Source organism: Ambystoma mexicanum, chromosome 9 (genome assembly GCF_040938575.1).
Source record: "Ambystoma mexicanum isolate Mex_15411 chromosome 9, UKY_AmexF1_1, whole genome shotgun sequence".
In the NCBI taxonomy this organism is placed as follows: Eukaryota; Metazoa; Chordata; class Amphibia; order Caudata; family Ambystomatidae; genus Ambystoma; species Ambystoma mexicanum.
The window spans coordinates 782,256,903-782,275,115 of record NC_090931.1 but is presented as its reverse complement, the minus strand read 5'-3'; the positions used below and the strand labels follow the sequence as shown (position 1 = coordinate 782,275,115).

At 41.2% G+C, this 18,213-nt stretch overlaps 1 protein-coding gene across 9 annotated transcripts in view; it reads left to right on the top strand.

The window, feature by feature from the left end:
- HECW2 (HECT, C2 and WW domain containing E3 ubiquitin protein ligase 2) overlaps positions 1–18,213 on the top strand; it is a 1,520,428-nt gene that overhangs the window by 970,647 nt on the left and 531,568 nt on the right. The window lies entirely within an intron of this gene.

The window sequence follows — 18,213 nt, the reverse complement described above, 5'->3', positions numbered from 1 at the left end:
CTTATATACTCCTAGGGACCCTCTGCATTCCAGCCAGCTCGCTGGCCTGTGCAGCGCCCAAAAATACCCTGGGGGGAAAACGCTTTGCGTTCCCCCCAGATCCCACCTTTTGTCACTAATTAAGCTCTTGTGGCCCCGGCCCATTCATTGTTTGTTTACTTTAGGTCAGATATCAATATTGGCTCCACTAGGCTTCATGAAGGCTTGGATTGCCTAGGATGAACAGTCGTTCTTATCTAACGGAAGAGATGAGAAGTCCAGGGGACGCAGCAGAGGAAGGAGGGGTATCTCAGAAGACATACATAAGGACGGTATTTCTTGAGTTCATGAATGCTTGGATTGCCTAGTACGAACAATAGTTCTTATCTAACGGAAGAGATGAGAAGTCCAGGGGACGCAGCAGAGGAAGGAGTGGTATCTCAGGAGACCTATATAAGGACAGTATTTCTTGAGTTCAACATGAACGCTTAGATTGCCTTGGACAAACAGTGTTTCTTATCTAACGAAGAGATGAGAAGTCCAGGGGACGCAGTAGAGGAAGGAGGGGTATCTCAGGAGACATATATAAGGACAGTATTTATTGAGTTCAACATGAACTCTTAGATTGCCTTGGACAAACAGTGGTGCTTGCCTAATGGAAAAGATGCGGACTGCAGGGGACACAGGAGAGGAAGGAGTGGCCTCTCAGATGACTTTATAAATATACTGCTTCTTGAGTTCATGAATGCTTGGGTTGCCTAGCACGAATAATTGTTCTTACATGATGGAAGAAAGGCAGACACCAGGGGATGTGGCCCAGGAAGGAGTGATATCTGAAAGGCATTATAAGGATGCTGCTTCTTGAGTTCATGAATGCTTGGGTTGAATAGGATGAACTGTGGCTCTGACCTGATTACAGACCCGAGATGCAGATTTATGTCAGACATAAACATTTACATTCCTGTTCAATAAATCAGAGCCGGGGTAGGCAACATATGCCTGTCTAGATGCTTTGTAATACCACTCCCATGAACCTTCATCATGGAATATACTAGCTTTGGCATATGGGAGCTGTAGGCCAAAATATCTATAGCCACAGGATGACTACCTAGGGTAATACCGTATTTAATCTTTACATTCCAAATGAAACTCAACAAATCAATAGGCTTTTGAATACTAGTAGGAGTTGCTTTCATGGATGCATATGTTTCTCCTGCGATGAGCTTGGCATTTTGAATTTCACAGCAAATCATGCTTGGAGGAGCCCATGTTTATGTTTTAGGAACTATGACGCTTCAAAAAAATAGCTTTAGATAGTGGTGGACATTACCAAAATCCTTTCCGTTAGGTTGCCAAAATCCTCTGCATTTGGACGGCAGTTTAGAGGCAGAGGGTTCCAAAAACATGGGGCCATGTATTGGGAAATGTGTGCTTCTAGAACCGAATTTTAGAGGGTGCAGTGCGACTCACCTAAAGCCACCGTTCTTCAGACCAGCAGCATCTATGCAAGTGCAGCACTGAATATTAAGGACTTGACAAACAGCTTCCTTAGCTACTAGTTTAACCGATGCAGAGAACTATTATGCTTATGCTGGTGATTTAAATTATGCATGCATTAGTCCTAGTAATAGCACTGATTACACCAAGTTATAAATGTATATTCAAATCGCCTTCATTCAATTTAGCATTGTATATTATTGCTTCATATCAACAAGCGCAATATAAACTGATTAATCGTGCATGTAAAAAGTGCATTAAATAAGCTTTGTAGACCCAGGCCAAGAACTATATTGGGTTTAAAGATCTGGGCTCCTAGAGGGGACCCTATTCTGCCCAGGAGGGCTTCTTTGAAAACAAGAGTACAAGTGAAAGGGTCGATAGTTTACTGGACGACACTCCTTCTATTCAATCAACACAAAATAACACACTTAGAAAGTTGTACCTGGGTATAGTGATTTTTAGTTTTTATATCGTTATTTCTTTTGTCATAAAATAAGGTACAGTGTAAAACATCTCAGAGATTTCAAATTCATACAGAAAAACAAGAACATAAACAACAGATCAACTCAAGTTCTTGTGCATGTAACAGAGTGCAAATTCTCTAATGTCGATATATAACGGACAGTGTCAAAACAACAAGTGAACATTTAAAACAGAGATACAAAAGGAGAAATTATGCATGACAGTGTAACTGCATTGGTAAAACTATGATTACAAATGTTTGTCTACACCGGGGTGTTTCAGCCATCTACATGGGCTGGATGTGCCTCGTGTCTGATACGCCTTCTTCAGGATGGAGGACTGTATGGACTGGATGTTCAAAGAATGATGTAAACTGGTGAAAGGGAGTATAATCAGGAGAGTGCTGAAATGTATTTCATTATGGTGATAGAATCACTAAAGTGTGCCATGTGACACAGCTTACCGGTGGGGAAGAGATTTGGACCACAGGTATTCTCATGTGAAAAAATCTTCATCAAGGAAGGTCACAAATGGACTCATGTTAGTACATAGAAAGAGGACATTAATATTGTCTCCTTTCTATGAAACCACTTGGAGGATTAAGCACATTTTAATCTGCCCCAAGTATAGTCAACACGGGATATACAGGTAAGCTTACCTCTAAATCAGGCTGTGTGCTTCGGGGAGCGGTATACGTGTGGGCGTAATTGCAAGCAGATTTCTTCTGTGTATCCTAAAAAAGGGGGCACGTGATTAATACATAAGTGTATGGTGCGAGCTAGAATATTAACGAAGCTACGTAATTAAATGGATGCAACATACCTATTTACTTGTCTCTATGCACGCGAGCTGCGTGCAGTAAGGGGTGGGCTCCTGCACGAACCGCTGAGTCACAGAAGCGATCGTGTTGCTCTCGCCGGCTCATCGCTCGTGTCCCAGCAACACAGCGTTACTAATGCCGTTGCTAGGACACGAGTGAATAAATACCGGCGGCCATCTTGGAATGAAGCGCTACAAGGAATCTCGTGCAGTTATTTGGTTCAATGCCTTCGCACAATTAAAAAAGGTTAAATAATCAATTTGGGAGGGTGCCCTACCGGGATACAGTATTGTGGTGCTGTTTGGCCATTTGTTTACAAATGTTGCCATGGCAACCGTTACTCACAATAGTGTTGCTTGGATACAACCAGAGTTATACATGTGAAAAGGGGTGCTCAATGGAAAATCTGCATCAAATTACATAAGTAATCGGCCGTACTCAGTCTGTTTTAATCTAGAGCAGCATTTGAAAGGGAACATCACAGGGTGTGCGATCCCTCAATTACACATTATATGACATAATATGAATGAACCACAATCTAGTCGGTTCTAAGATCTATTTGTTCCAGCGGGAAGACATTTAACTTACATTCATATTATGTTGGTGTATCTGGATACAGTCTGATTCTTCAGTGGGACATTAAAAATGAAGCACCAGAGATTACCATGTATGCTTCCAAGCTAACATTACATATTGGTCAATCAATCATGAAAAAAGAGGTGTCAAAACATATTCCTCCGCTGTCAGTATTGAAACAAGGTATACAATAGTTACATCAGATACTCCTAGTCTCTCACAACGGGATCTGTAATCATAGAAATGATTTCCATTCAACGGAAATGTTAAGTCCAGCCTATACAGTATCTAATTTGTGCACCCATCTTTGTTCAAGTTGAGTCAAAGTCCTATTTAGATCTCCCCCCCGTGCGGCGGGAGTGACTTTTTGCAGGATAAACATCTCAGATCCGTGTCTTTGTGATTTTTCTTGGCGAAATGTTCTACCAAGTGCTTGTCGGGTATCTTATTCCTGATGCACGAACGATGTTCTGAAATGCGCATCTTGATGGGACGGATAGTTTTTCCTACATAGAGGAGTTCACGCGGGCACTGTATGATGTAAATTACACCCTTGGTGTGGCAGTTCGTATGGTCCTTCGTTTTCTATTTGATTTTTTTGTATTCAAAAGATTTTTTCTGTAGTCTCAGAGTACAGGCCACACAGTTGCCGCATTTGTAATGTCCTGCAAGCGGCAGAAGATTCCACAAAGTGTTCTTTGTTTGAGGTGCTGGTTCTAAGAACGTGTGTAGAAGGGAATCTTTTAGATTATTATTCTTTTTAAAAGCAACACAGGGTACTTTGCTCAATGTCCCTTCCTGTTTCACTAAATGCCAATTTTTCTTAATTGTGTTTTGTATCAAATTGCTGAGGGGACCAAAAGTAGTCAAACAGACAAGTCTCCCCAGGTCTTTCTTCGGCTTTTTTTCAAGGCAAACCTCCATGGGTGTGTATCTTGCTCTTTTGTTCACTTGTCTGATGGCTTTTCGGGGGTAACCTCTTTCTGTCACCTGGTCTGTAGATCTTGCGCTGTTTCTTATACATGTCCACTTCGGTGCAATTTCTGAGGATCCGTAAAAATTGCCCGTAGGGCAAGTTGTATTTTAGGCCTGACGGATGGTAGCTTTGAAAATGTAGTAGCCTGTTACGGTCTGTTGGTTTCCTGTATAGTTCAGTATGTAGATGGTCTCCTGGTTTGTATATGTGTAGATCCAGGAAATCAATCTTATGATGATCCCAATGTATGGTGAAGTTGATGTGTGGACTACGTTGGTTTACCATTGGTGAAATTCCTGTAATTCAAAGGAGGAACCATTCCATATGATTATAATATCATCTATGTAGCACTTCCAGAGCGAGATGTTCCTTAGGAAGGGATTTTCCTTGGTAAAGATGGTTTTTCTCATAGTTGGCCATGAAAAGATTAGCAATGTCAGGGGCAAAGATGGCCCCCATACTCACTCCCTTGATTTGTTTGTAAATCTGGTCTTTAAACAAAAAGAAGTTTTCTGACATAGCCAATCGTGTGCACTCCAGAATTAATTCAGTTGGGGTTGAATTGATGTTCTGTCTCATATCTCGGATGTCTGGGATCGCATCTAGACCTTCTGCTTGCGGAATGGATGTATACAGAGCTTCCACGTCCATGGTGGCAAGGACACTGTTGTTGGTCAGGCAGACTTCATCAAGTAAATTTATCGTGCTGGTTGTGTCTTTCAAGTAAGAACGTCTTTTGGCCACAAATGGTTTTAAGAAATAGTCAGTATAGAGCGACAACGGGTCGAGCAAAAATTCACATGCCGACACAATTGGTGTCCATGGTGGTTTTTGGGTGTCCTTATGAATTTTGGACAAAATGTAAAAAGCCGGAATTCGTGGGTGGGTTTTGTTTAAGAAGAATCACTTGTCTTCACATATCCATCCTTACTCCCAAGCATGTTGAGTGAGACTTTTGATCTCTTCTTGCAGAACTTTAACCACACGAGATTCCTTGTAGCGCTCCATTCCAAAATGGCCGCCGGTATTTATTCACTCGTGTCCTAGCAACGGCGTTAGTAACGCTGTGTTGCTGGTTTCATGAGCGACGAGCCGGCTAGAGCAACACGCACGCTTCTGTGACTCAGCAGTTTGTGCAGGAGCCCATCCCTTATTGCACGCAGCTCGCGTGCATAGAGACCAGTAAATAGGTATGTTGCATCCATTTAATTACATAGCTTCCTTAATGCTCTAGCTCACACCATACACTTATGTATTAAATGCATGCCCCCTTTTTTAGGAAACACGGATGAAATCCGCTCGCAATTACACCCACACGTATACCGCTCCCCGAAGCACACAGCCTGATATAGAGGTAAGCTTACCTGTATATACTGTGGTGACTATACGTGGGGCAGATTGAAATGTGCTTAATCCTCCAAGTGGTTTAATAGAAAGAAGACAATATTAATGTCCTCTTTCTATGCACTAACAGGAGTCAATTTGTGACCTTCCTCGATGAAGATCTGTTCGCATTAGAATACCTGTGGTCCAAATCTCTTCCCCACAGGTAATCTGTGTCACATGGCACACTTTAGTGATTCTATCACCATAATGAAATACATTTCAGCACTCTCCTGATTATACTCCCTTTCACCATTTTACAGCATTCTTTGAACATCCAGTCTATACAGTCCCCGTCCTGAAGAAGGCCGTTTGAGACGCGAGGCACATCCAGCCCATGTAGACGGCTGAAACACCCCGGTGTAGACCAACATTTGTAATCATAGTGTTACCAATGCAGTTACACTGTCATGCATAATTTCTCCTTTTGTATCTCTGTTTTAAATGTTCACTTGTTGTTTTGACACTGTCCGTTAGATGTCGACAGTAGAGAATTTGCACTCTGTTACATGCACAAGAACTTGTGTTGATCTGTTGTTTATGTTCTTGTTTTACTGTATGAAAAGATTTGAAATCTCTGAGATGTTTTACACTGTACCTTATCTTATGACAAAAGAAATAACGATACAAAAACTAAAAATCACTATACCCAGGTACAACTTTCTAAGTGTGTTATTTTGTGGTGATTGAATAGAAGGAGAGTCGTCCAGTAAACTATCGACCCTTTCACTTGTACTCTTGTTTTCAAGAGCTCTATTGGACATTATAGACTTGGAGGACTGGATCCAAGGCCTGAGTATAGCAAGGGTATTTAATAAGGTGTTTAGGCCACAAGAACTGCTGTGACCCGAAAAGGGGAGTGGGGATGGTGGGGCTACATAGCTATTATGACCCACGATACGTATACAGACCTTGTTGGTCCACAAATCCCACTGGGGGGTTACAAGGAAATGGCTGCAGGTAGCCTTGGGGTGTGCTGAAAGATTTGCCTTGTATATGAACCAATGTGCGAGCTATACAACAGTAGAATTCACAGAGGCGGTGGGACAACCCTGCCGGTAATGGCCTGCTGGCCAAGTTAAGGGCCCAAGAGGAGCGAGGATCTCCTAACGCGGGCAGAATTGCTGTTAACGGCAGAGTTGGCCGGCTGTTGAGGAGAACATTGCCATTAGCACCTGCGATTATAGAACACGTCTGCCAACAGTTCTGAATAGAGGACAAAGGGTAATTTACCTTAGCAACCGTTGCTCGGAGAGGAAGTCCCCTTACATTATTGATGATAACTAATACAGAAAAAGGGGCTTCCTTTGACGGACGCATGTTCTCTAAAGTGAGTTTCTTTTTTTCACTTTGTCAAAAAGAGCCTGCGGCACACTTTCCTTATTAATGGCGCAGAGGAGGATTGAGAAGGGGCAGCAGGAGGGCGGCAGGCTCCAGGAGATACGGCGCAGCAGGAGATCGGAGTGCATCACAAATCAGAGTGCCATAGAACGCAGTCTCCTGCCAGTGAATACAGCATGCATTCTCCCCCGCCTGATTAGCTGTGTGCCTCCACCAGTGTGATTATGGTTCATATAGCCCCTAGATTGCCCAATGTGAATGCCCTTTGAACATTCCAGAGGTTATAATTTAACTTTATAGACCTAGCCTGAGGGCCATATCGGATGTATCGGACACTGAACATTGAGTGAAAGGGCTGAGCAACAGAAAGGGAATTTAATAAGGTTTATGGGTCCATACCTCCTGATACGGCCTGAGGCGGGGTCTATAATGCTACTGTATTTGATTCATGGGATTTAAAAAAAGGGAGACAATCTGCATACTGACAGGGCGAGATAGAGATTGGTCTTGACATACTATGCCGGGCCATGTCTGCCTGGTGAGTCTGCTAAAAGAACAGACCAGCGTCTGTGGGGAAGAGTCAAGGCCAATCCGCGTATATGTGAGGTGCAGCCAGGTGAAGAATCAGTGCAACAGCAGGGTTGGGGCAGAGTCATGGACCTGGATTGCGTATGCCAGTAGTGACACTGGTTAAAGTTAATGAGCACTGGAGGTGGAGCAGAGAGATTAGTGCTCCTGGGACACATAAGTCCAGACTGATATGGCTGGGGTGGGCGGGGCAGCAGTGCTGGAGGTGATGCTCACAACAGTGCTCCCACGTTGAGAGCAAGCTCTTTGTTGAGAGCCCTGCTGGCAGCTCAGACCGGGTGTGTAACACACCCTTTTCTCATTGGTTAACTTCTGGGCTATAAGAGATTAGCCATACAGTCTGATATACCCCAGAAATTGACCAATGGGGAGATGCCACATCACTCACACAGCTTAAATTTCCATTTAATAACGTTAGAACAAATTCTTTATTCTTTTTGAACTAGAGAGTTGAAAAAGTCCTGCATAAGCAGGTTTCCGTCTCTGATGTCAGTTGTGCTATGCTGATTCTTTTGGAGTGTGGAGAGTCAGCTTGCAACTATCATTCACCTGATGAACTGTTATCTTCACTGTGCTTTTTACCAGGCTTGGTGTGCATTATGTTAGTCTCGCCTGGTTGTGTGCAATGTTCTGCCTTGTTTCCATTCCTTTAATTCACTCTAACATATGAGTATGAATGTGCTTTCAGATGTGTATAAGGTTACAATGGACCGAATATTCCATCAGTTTGCTCAAGGAATGTTGCTAACATGTTTGTAGAGGAGGCTGGTGATGTGTTCATCTAAGCAAGCAATAACCCAGTGCATCTCCTTTGCCGTGGCATTTACTTCACCCCGGTGTGTTCTTCTGGTCATTCGTTACTTTTGCCCCAGATGTGATGGAAGTTTTGGTGAGCTTGCTTTCAGAATTGCTGATTTAGATTAGGGCAATCCTGGAGACTAACTGGACTTTAAGGTGATGATTTTTTTCTCCACGTGCATTCTATTGGAGGCAACCTACTGCAGTGTAAACTGATTTGTCTATGTATAAAGGTGATTGGAATGTAGTTATTTTTCTGTTCTCAGTGGTCAGTGTGGTTCCCACCTTCTAAACGTTAAGCTGTACCCTGCCAATGGTCCTAGTTAACAACTGTGGCAAGGATTACTTTAAACATGTGCCTGATTTCACCTTGGGCTCTAAGATAATCACATGATGGTCGATATACGTATGTTCTAAAGGCAGCAAACGTATTTGAATGTGCAAAACACAAATATCAAGCTTAGTCAGGAGGTTTACAGTTCTCACTTGGTTCAAGATGGCTGCCTTTTCAGCGTCTTCATTTGAAGCACAGCTATTCCCATACCATAAACGAAAGCATGCCATGGATCGCCACTGCTTTGTTTGTTGGAAGGGCTCTCAATACCACTGTGACATTGATTTTTTCCATTATTCTGAAGGATTCTGAAGGATTAGGGTAGAACAGATATTTTTGGGCTGCAGCAATAGAAAGGAAAATGGTCTGTCTGTGGGTACGTAGAGAACTGGGAGTCACCATGAGCATTAGCTGCACCCTCTTAGTAAGAACTACATAAAAGTCTATATGTAGTTAAAGAAAATGAGCCTCATTATGAGTACCGTTGTTAACCGACTGGCATACTCCAAGTTCTGCATGCCGGTGCCTTTGCGTCCACCAGGTGCGACCTAGCGGCCGGAAGGCACCTGCTCGCAGACCGTGACGGTTGCACCGGCACTGTTACACACAGTGCCGGTGCATCCATCCTCCCCATCCCCATTGAGTCCTATGGGAATGGGGAGTAATTTATTCCGGCGCCTGGCTATGGGGAATTACCGGGACTGCCGGGCTGTAATGCCCCGGTAGTTCCCCATTGCCATGTCTTCTATCTTTATAGTTTTAACTTCATCAGTGGGCGAGATAATGGCAAACGCATTTTGGACTTTCCTTCCTTCCGTCCTTTCCATCCTTTATCAGGGAAATCTCTAAAAACAAAGTAGAATATGTGCTAATCATTATCATCCCTTCTATTGTATGTCAAAATGAGTGTACAACTGCTGATGTATATGTTTTGACCAAATACCGTTCAGTAAAGTTCCTACCTGATGCCGGGTAGAGATTATATTGTGATGCTAGGCCAGAGTGATATTGAAACATAGAGAAAGTGTTACGTGCTAAGGCTGTTCCATATATGTTGTCTCTGATAACATGTATTCAACACTACAAAGTTCAGAAGGCCAAATGTGTTAAATACAGAAAACCAAAGTATGGGAAATCTGTACCTTATCTTCAAGGTATATGTATGCCAGGGTTTTGGGAAATCCAATGCTGTGGAAGGTCTAAGCATGACAAAACAAACGCAAATACTCAAAAGGTTGTTATAACAAGCAATGCCTTGGTTTTCTATTTCACAATCTAATCGATTGCACAACAATATAGAATAAAAGCAAATAACTTTTATCTCCAAATATGTGTGTGCTGTTTATGGTAGAAAAGTGGCTACATAGGTAAACAGAATAATACTTAAGTACCACATACTCAGTATGTAGGCATGATCTAATTCCTGAGCTAGTAATCGATGATTAGTGTGGAATAACTCCCCATGCATAAAGAGTCGATGCCACGTGTATAAATTGGGAAACTTCGTGGGTGTCACGTGAATGCGTCACGTTATGGTGTGATGACGTACAATGTCAGAACATGATGATTACATAGGTCATTGCGTGTAAGGTTTATATTAGTGCATTTGAAATGAATCCATTCATAACCTATTCCATCTCTGGTCAGATGGAATACACTTAGCATTTGATACATATTTTTACAATGAGAAACATACAGACATTGCTTCATTAATGTAACATCGGCATGGTTATCCTGCTGCTTTTGTCTAGTAATCATACTTTATATTTTGCAAAGCATATTGCTGCTCATACAGCACATGGTAACAAGATAGTAGATATTTAGTCAAATTTTAAAATGTATTTATTACATATTTAGAGTTGCAATCAATATGGAATACTCAGTATGTTGCTATATGCCACAGTATTAGCCAATACACAGATAAGTATTACTAAGTCCTATACACAGTGAGCCTGTAGCCTATACATTTTGTTCCATGCTATGTATATAGGTAACAAGTAAACACATGTTGTATAGTCATCTTTTTCAAGGGTCCAAAATCCACATATCAAGTCTAAAATCTATATGTAGTGCTGTATTATTTAGATAAAGAATTATAAGACGTATGATAAATTCAGTTCCTCGTTCATCCCATAGGGGGATTACAGAGTTGAGTCTGTCTACCTAAAATGCCTCTTATTATTTTAGTTTTCTGCTTACATTTATGATTAGATTTCTGGTATTTACAACTTCCAAAATCTGGAATCTGATCTGAGTAATTTTGTTTTCGCAGAAGTGTTTTGTTACTGATGAGTTCAGATTATTAAGCGATGTTTATTCAAATGTTTTTTAGCTTTTCTCATTGTCTGCCCTACGTGGTAGAGGTCACGTGGACATGTATTTTCATACACAAGGCTTTTGGTATGGCAGGTAGCATAATGTCTTAAAATAACCTTATCATCAGTGGCTAGTGGATTTTATTGCTGCTGCAACTATTTAAGCACTGATAGGTACCTGTTCTACCATTCATTGTTGAAATGTTTTTGCTGGAATTAGTGCATACTAATAGACAATATAGTTTGATACTCCTGGTGAATGCAAATGTGGGAAACTTCAAAAAGGTTACCTAACTTGTTGTTGCAGCGTAAAATGTTTCAATGTTGTTAAATGATTTTCTTGGACTGGATTGTGTGCAGTATTTTGATACATAAACCGGAGTAGGCAGTCGTTTAGTCTTTAAATCATCGATAAGCGATTCTATTCTAACATTAGTCGATTTAATTCCTCAATGGAACAGCTTCTCTCAGTGAATTATTTGTGCCATCCTTTTGAGTTCTTTACGACAAAATTCATCATTATTCACGATCCGTTTTATCCTTAATAAATGACTGTAAGGAAGGATTTTGATGCTGTTTGGTGGGTGGAAACTGTGTCTCTGGAGTCGGTTGTTTCTATCTGTGCGTTTGTGATAGGCATAGGTAGAGAAATGTGGTACATTTGGTTCAACCAACACTTTGAGGTCATGCACTTTTGGGTTGCCATTCTCGTGGGAAAACTGGATTCGTTCATCAATCGCATTCAGATAGCTAAAGAAGCGTAATAAAGTGTCTTGAGGGCCCCACCAGATAGTGAAGACATAGTTAATGTAGCGTCCCCAATACTTAATATACTTGTGCCATACTGGACGGTCAATTATATGTTCCTTTTCATATTTAAAAATGAAAATGTTGGCCTATGCAGGAGCCATAGTGGCTCTCATAAGTGTTCCAGAAATATGCATGTGGAATTCTTCTTTGTACTGAAAATGGGAAGTTGGTGTGATGAATTCAAGTAAACGGATAACAAACTCTTTAGCTGCACCTACATGGTCTTCTTGTAACCGGATCCAGTCCACTGCCTCTATATCAAGTGAATGGGGTATGGACGTGTATATGTTTTTAACATCTATAGCGACAATTATGTCATCATTTCCCAACTGATTGAATCAAATATTTGAAAAAAAAAATAGTGGTACCCTTTATATATAACCCTTCTGCTTTTGAACAAGAGGTTGCACAATTGTGTTAATATATACTCCTAGACTAGAGGTTGGAGGATTTAGTTGTCAATTTGTCTGCCAGAACTTTGAACACCCAAGAATATAAAGTACTCAAAAAAGGCTTAAATTATGTCCCACATTATAGTTCCAGATGATTTGATGTTAAGGTGCATCGTTTTTAGTTTACCTGCAAAATGAATCTTGAGGCCTTTTTTGACAGTTTAGAACCCTCTGAAACTATTGATAAAGACAAAACAGATGATGAATCCCTAGAACTGAGATGTAGAAGCACTTGCATGCCTCCTACAATAACTTCCTCTATTGACATCTTTAACAAGGTGGTATTGAGAGACCTTAAGAAGCTATTTTATAAATAAAAACAATTCAGTAACTTAACCAGAAATGATCTGCCAACCATTAGATCACTATATGAGGATATAAGCATAGTAATTCGCCCAGCAGACAAGGGGGGTGCCTGTGTAGCCATGAGCATCAGTGAGTACAAAAAAGAATGCTTTCGCCAATAAGGTGACAGAGACACCTACAATCTACTAGACAGTGTATAAATGAGATTCAAACCAACCTAACCACATTTCTCAATTATGGAGAGGAAATTAAGTGTATCAACGTGAAAAGAAAATCTGTTTTGTTCAAGCCCTAAAACATCTACCTCTTATGTACTACCTAAAAAAAGTAAGCAACTCGCCAATCTACTGGGGCGGCCCATAGTAGTCTCCAGCAATAGCATTGTCTGAGAATGCAAGGGAATGAAAGGCTGATTAGCACAATAGAAGATGCTATGGGAAAGTTGACTTATCATCCGTCATTGATTAATCAGGAATTTAAGAACTACTCACTCAGCTATACACTTCAGAGTAACATGAAAAGGACAATCTATCAGATTTTTTCAAAGAGGTAAAGATTCCCACACTGACAGAAATCAAGAGGGAAGATCTAGAGAGGGAAGTGAAAAAGAATGACCTGATGAGAGAAGCTTTTTCTTTAAACACTGGGAAATGCCTAGGTCTGTGTGAGCTTCCTGCAGAGTTCTACAGGATAATGCCTGATTGTGTTTAGAACCTCGTGGCTGACATGTTTGATTCTTCCCAAAGAAAAGGTCTCTTGCTGAGTTCTGTACATCATGCTTCAATATCAGTGATGCTAAAAAAGGATCAACAACCAACCCAAACAGGTAACTATAGACCCATCACCCTGATCAATACAGACAACAAAATATTGGCTAAATATTTGGCCTTAAGTCTGGAAGAAGTTCTGCTGAAATTGATAAACTCGAACCAAGTCGGCTTTGTGAAGGGCAGGCATGCAACAGTGAACATGAGAAAAGCACTGCTAATGTTATTTGAGAGTCATAAATTAAATACAGAGCCGGTGGTCCTTTCCCTGAACGTAGACAAAGCCTTTGACCACATAGAATGGCACTTTCTCTTTGTGATGCTGGAAAGAATGGGATTCTGGTTCAGTTTCATAAAATGGATTCAACTATTATTTACCAAGACCTCTGCGCCAGTATCTATAAACAGCCTTAATTCTGAGACCAGAGATTTGGAAAGGGGGACGAGGCAAGGATGCCCTCTTTCTCTCCATTATTATTCGTAATAGCCATGAAACCCCTATTGATTTCTTTGAGAAAAGATTGAAAAATACTAGGGGTAAAGTATGGAGGGATTGAACAGACACTGTGTCTATCTGCTGATTATGTATTACTCATGCTACAAGATCTTCAAGCATCTCTGTCAGCACTAATGGTACGAATTGATAACTTGAAGAAGATATCTGGATACAAGATAAACTGGATGAATTCAGAGATCATGCCTGCCTTTCTGGGTACAAAAGAAAGAGATTTCTCCAACTATAGATTCCTTTGGTGCTCAAGGAGGAGGAAGTATCTCAGAATTTGGCTAACGACCCATGTGACTCAATTGATGTGGGAAAGCATAAAGGGGGTGATGGTGAACCTGGAGTTGGACCTGGATCATTGCATTTTGATGAAGTTATCGCTATGGGGTAACGTTAATGCATTAAAGATGACAATAGCACCACACATTAACTATTATTTAAGTATGATTAAATCTTCCTACAGACAAGGATACCTTGAGTGATATTGACAGATTGATACAAGATTTCCTGTGGGACCACAAACCACCTTGCTTGAAGTTTTGGATACTACAACTCACATGTGACAGTGGTGTGTGTGGGGTGAATTTAAAGGTGCCAAACATAAGTCCCTTTGATCTGAAAAGCAGCATTTAAACACTGCCACCAAAAACAGCCCTGCTTTTCTTTTATTTGACCTGAATGACAAGAAGTTATACACTGCATCCAAAAAACGGACTTGCTTTACTTTTATTTCACATGAGGGACAAGAATTTCAACAGTACAACCAGAAACTGCTTTTGCTTTCCCTTTCACTTGAACAGCAGCCCTTTAAACACTGCAAACGAAAAACAGCTTGGGTTTTTCTTTTTGTTCATGTCAAATTAAGGAACCATGTGGAAGGGGGCCTATCCATCAGCAAATGTAAAGAAGGAGAAATCAAAGAATCCTGTGACCTGCAAGTCAGGATTTTTAACATTAGAAGAAAAAACGGCCTGCACACGTGTGAAAAGAAAAACGGCTTTAAAAAGTCACAGTGGAAAAAGACAGCACTGCTCACACAGAAAATGTCAGGGAAATATGATGTGGGGGGTTGACCAAAACAAATGTACATTATGTTCCAACCCACAAAACTCCAGTCACCTTTGAAGAGACACTTACTCCAGGAAAAACCAGTTTGGGCTGAAGGCAGAAACTTCATAATGACAAAGCCCCACTTCCCGCGGGATATCACACATATCCTATAACCATCTCGATATAAAATGTGATGCTGCTGAGGGCGTCATTATTCCCTTTTCTGCAGACTTGAAGGCTGGAGCTCATAGATTTCAAAGAAGACAAAGTGTGGCTGAAGCATGACCAGGAGGTGTGAGCCCTTCCTGCACCCACTTCAAAGAGCAAACTGCAAAGTTCAAAGGGATTTATACAATCTCTGGTCACCGGCTGAGCCCAGAGGAAGACAGATGGCTGTGGGAGATAAAGCGGCCCTCCCATATGTTGACAGACACTCCAATTTAATTTAAAAATACTACATTTCATTTTAGGCATTTTGCACATCAATCAGAATGAGAATTAATTTCATTTTATGCTATTTTTTCATGTAATTTCCAGGTGGTTCTAAAGCGATAAATTGCATTTACCTAGGAGTTTTGGGACTGAAATGGCCAGTTAACACTAGTTTCTGGCTGATATGAACAGGTGACAAATATGACAGTTGGTGAAAAGATGAAAAATGAAATTAGGATCATCCTTGATCATTTGCAGATTCATAACTGTTGTACATTTTATGAAAATAACAAAAATTGCCAAAGGGTCATGCTACCTCGTACGGAGTTGGCGATCAGCTTACCTAATTCCTTATGACCAACTAAAAATGCATATCTATTTCATATGGCAGGCGCTAGTATAATTATGAAGTTATGAGACATGGCTAGTTTTTGCCATAAAGTGGTAATGAGAACAAAAAAATGTCATAAATGCAAACAGACAGATGGTGCTTTCCTTCCCTGAACCAATCCTGCCAGGGAGAGGAAGGAAGGATGGTAACTGTCCTATCCGGGCAGCAGGGATAATTCCAGGGTACTTCTCTTAGATTGTAAAGAAGTGATGTTATTTCTGCTATGTAAGGGGGACTGAAATAAGACTAGAGACACAAAAATCCGGGCAGACAGAAAAGGAGGACGCAGAGAAGGCAGCTGAACCTTGCCATCTTTGAGAGTGCAGTGACCGGACCCCTTGCCCTAGCTGTCCAGAGTGTCCTGAGAACCAGCTAGCTTTCCTGCATCCTAAACCAAGGCTTGCATTGTAAGTAGCATATAACCCCAGCACGAAATTGCACAAGCCCTACATTTTGGTAGTGGTACATTTAATCCAATACCCCATTGAGAACCCCAAATTGCCAGAGTAATTCAGTCATATTCCCATTGAAGAATCGCTTGTTTGCCTATAGTAAATCAATTAATTCCTCTATTTGAAATTTACAGTTCAAGATCATTTCCATTTCGAAATCAACCATCTTGTTCCTGGTGTTGTATTTAATTATTATAGTCATTAAAGTGTTGCCTCAAAAGAATTAGTCTCCTTGTAAATGAAAACCGAATTTGTCCGTGTATTGTGTGCATTACCTCACAAATTCCTATTTGCACCTGTCCTATTTAACCCCAAACGTCATTCCATTGAGAGCAATCCCTTTTGCCTAGAAGTCTACCTGTTATGTGCCTCTGTCCTTGTTATTGAAAACTGATTGTCCTACTGTGTGCTAATCCACCTTCACTGAGCTGCTTGTCATTGTAGACCCAGTGAAAACAAATTTCCATTTGACACTGTATTTTCCCCTTTGCATTTGCTTTCTCCCAAAACTGATTTTCCCGCTTCATTTCTATGTTGCCCTGCTGTGGTGATTAGTATTCTCTAAACCTTCCCTATCTTCGTAGTGTAAGCAATACGAATTTCCTTCTATTCTGTTCCCTAGCAGTTGTGAGTAATAATCAAAATCCCATTCTGCCATTTTGCTCCAAAAATGGATTTTCACTTTCTTTGCTGGCTTCCAATTTTGTGGTGTTGGGCTTTACCCCAAATCCGATTTTCTCTCTCTTTTCCTACTCTTTGCAACTGCCTTCCATTCAAAGGAATCGAGTTTAATTGATGTTTGAGGGTGAGTGTTGCAGGGGGGAGTGCTAAACCGTTGGTGCTATCACTTTGGAAAAATTGTTCTTTTCTCTGTTTTGCCCTGTGTGAATTGTAATTGGATATCTTAACATTATTGTTCTGTAGAGATGATTGCATTGGTGTTGCCACAACATTGGTGGCTGCTGTATTTTTTATTTTTTAATAAAACATTTTATTGGTTTTTCATGACATAATCAAACAACCACAAAACAAGGCAATAAAAACAAAAATGAAAGCAAAAGCACTTTAGGACAGCCTCCCCAATCTGAAATTAGCACAGTATCCATATCACTGATCACCAAATTCTTCTCGTCCGGCCCCTTTCCCCCCCTGTCCACCCCTCGGTCTCCTTGACTCTGGTCATCACAGCCCAGTTTCTTCCCACTTCCCCCATATTTTAGATGCTTTGGTCAGACATCCCCTTGCGCCATATATCCGATGTTCCATCATGGCGCATGAGTCCATATCCAATACCCACTGATCCAGTGTCTGGGGGTCTGGTACTCCCCATTTTTGTGCGATATTACGCTTCATTAGGGCCGCCGCTGTGTTGACAAGAAGTTTTTCCCATTTATTGCAGTCCGACTCGTCTGGTACTCCGAGCACTAGGACCCTCGGGCCAAGAGCTATAGGGCGAGCAACTGCCCTGGACAATTCTGTAAAGCAGGCGTTCCAGAAGGTGCGGATCCGGGGGCATGTCCAGAAGATGTGGAAGAATGTTCCTTTGTCCTCTCCACACCGGAGACAGTACTTTTCATTAAATAATAAATTAATAAATATCTTATTGATACACACCGGCCTGGTTCCTAGTCCATTGTGACACAGGGTGTTTGTGGAAGTAGGGTGCGAGATGGGTTGGAGGCCTACTAAAAAGAATCCATAGTATATTAAAGATAAAAAGCGTTTTATTTTGCGCCACATCCATTGTAGGGAAAGGAGTTCCCTAGGTGGCATGTGCCGTGTTATAAACCGTGACAGGTGAAATGTGTGGGCCCAACATTTCTGCCTATCACCTGGCATTCACCATGAAACACTTGGCTTCTTTCCTTCAAGATTCCCAGATGGACCCAGGAAGAAGCAAATTCGAGCACACAGCTCAAACCAAGAGCTCTAATTATGACACAAAACCTACAAGTGAATGAACAGACACCGCTCAA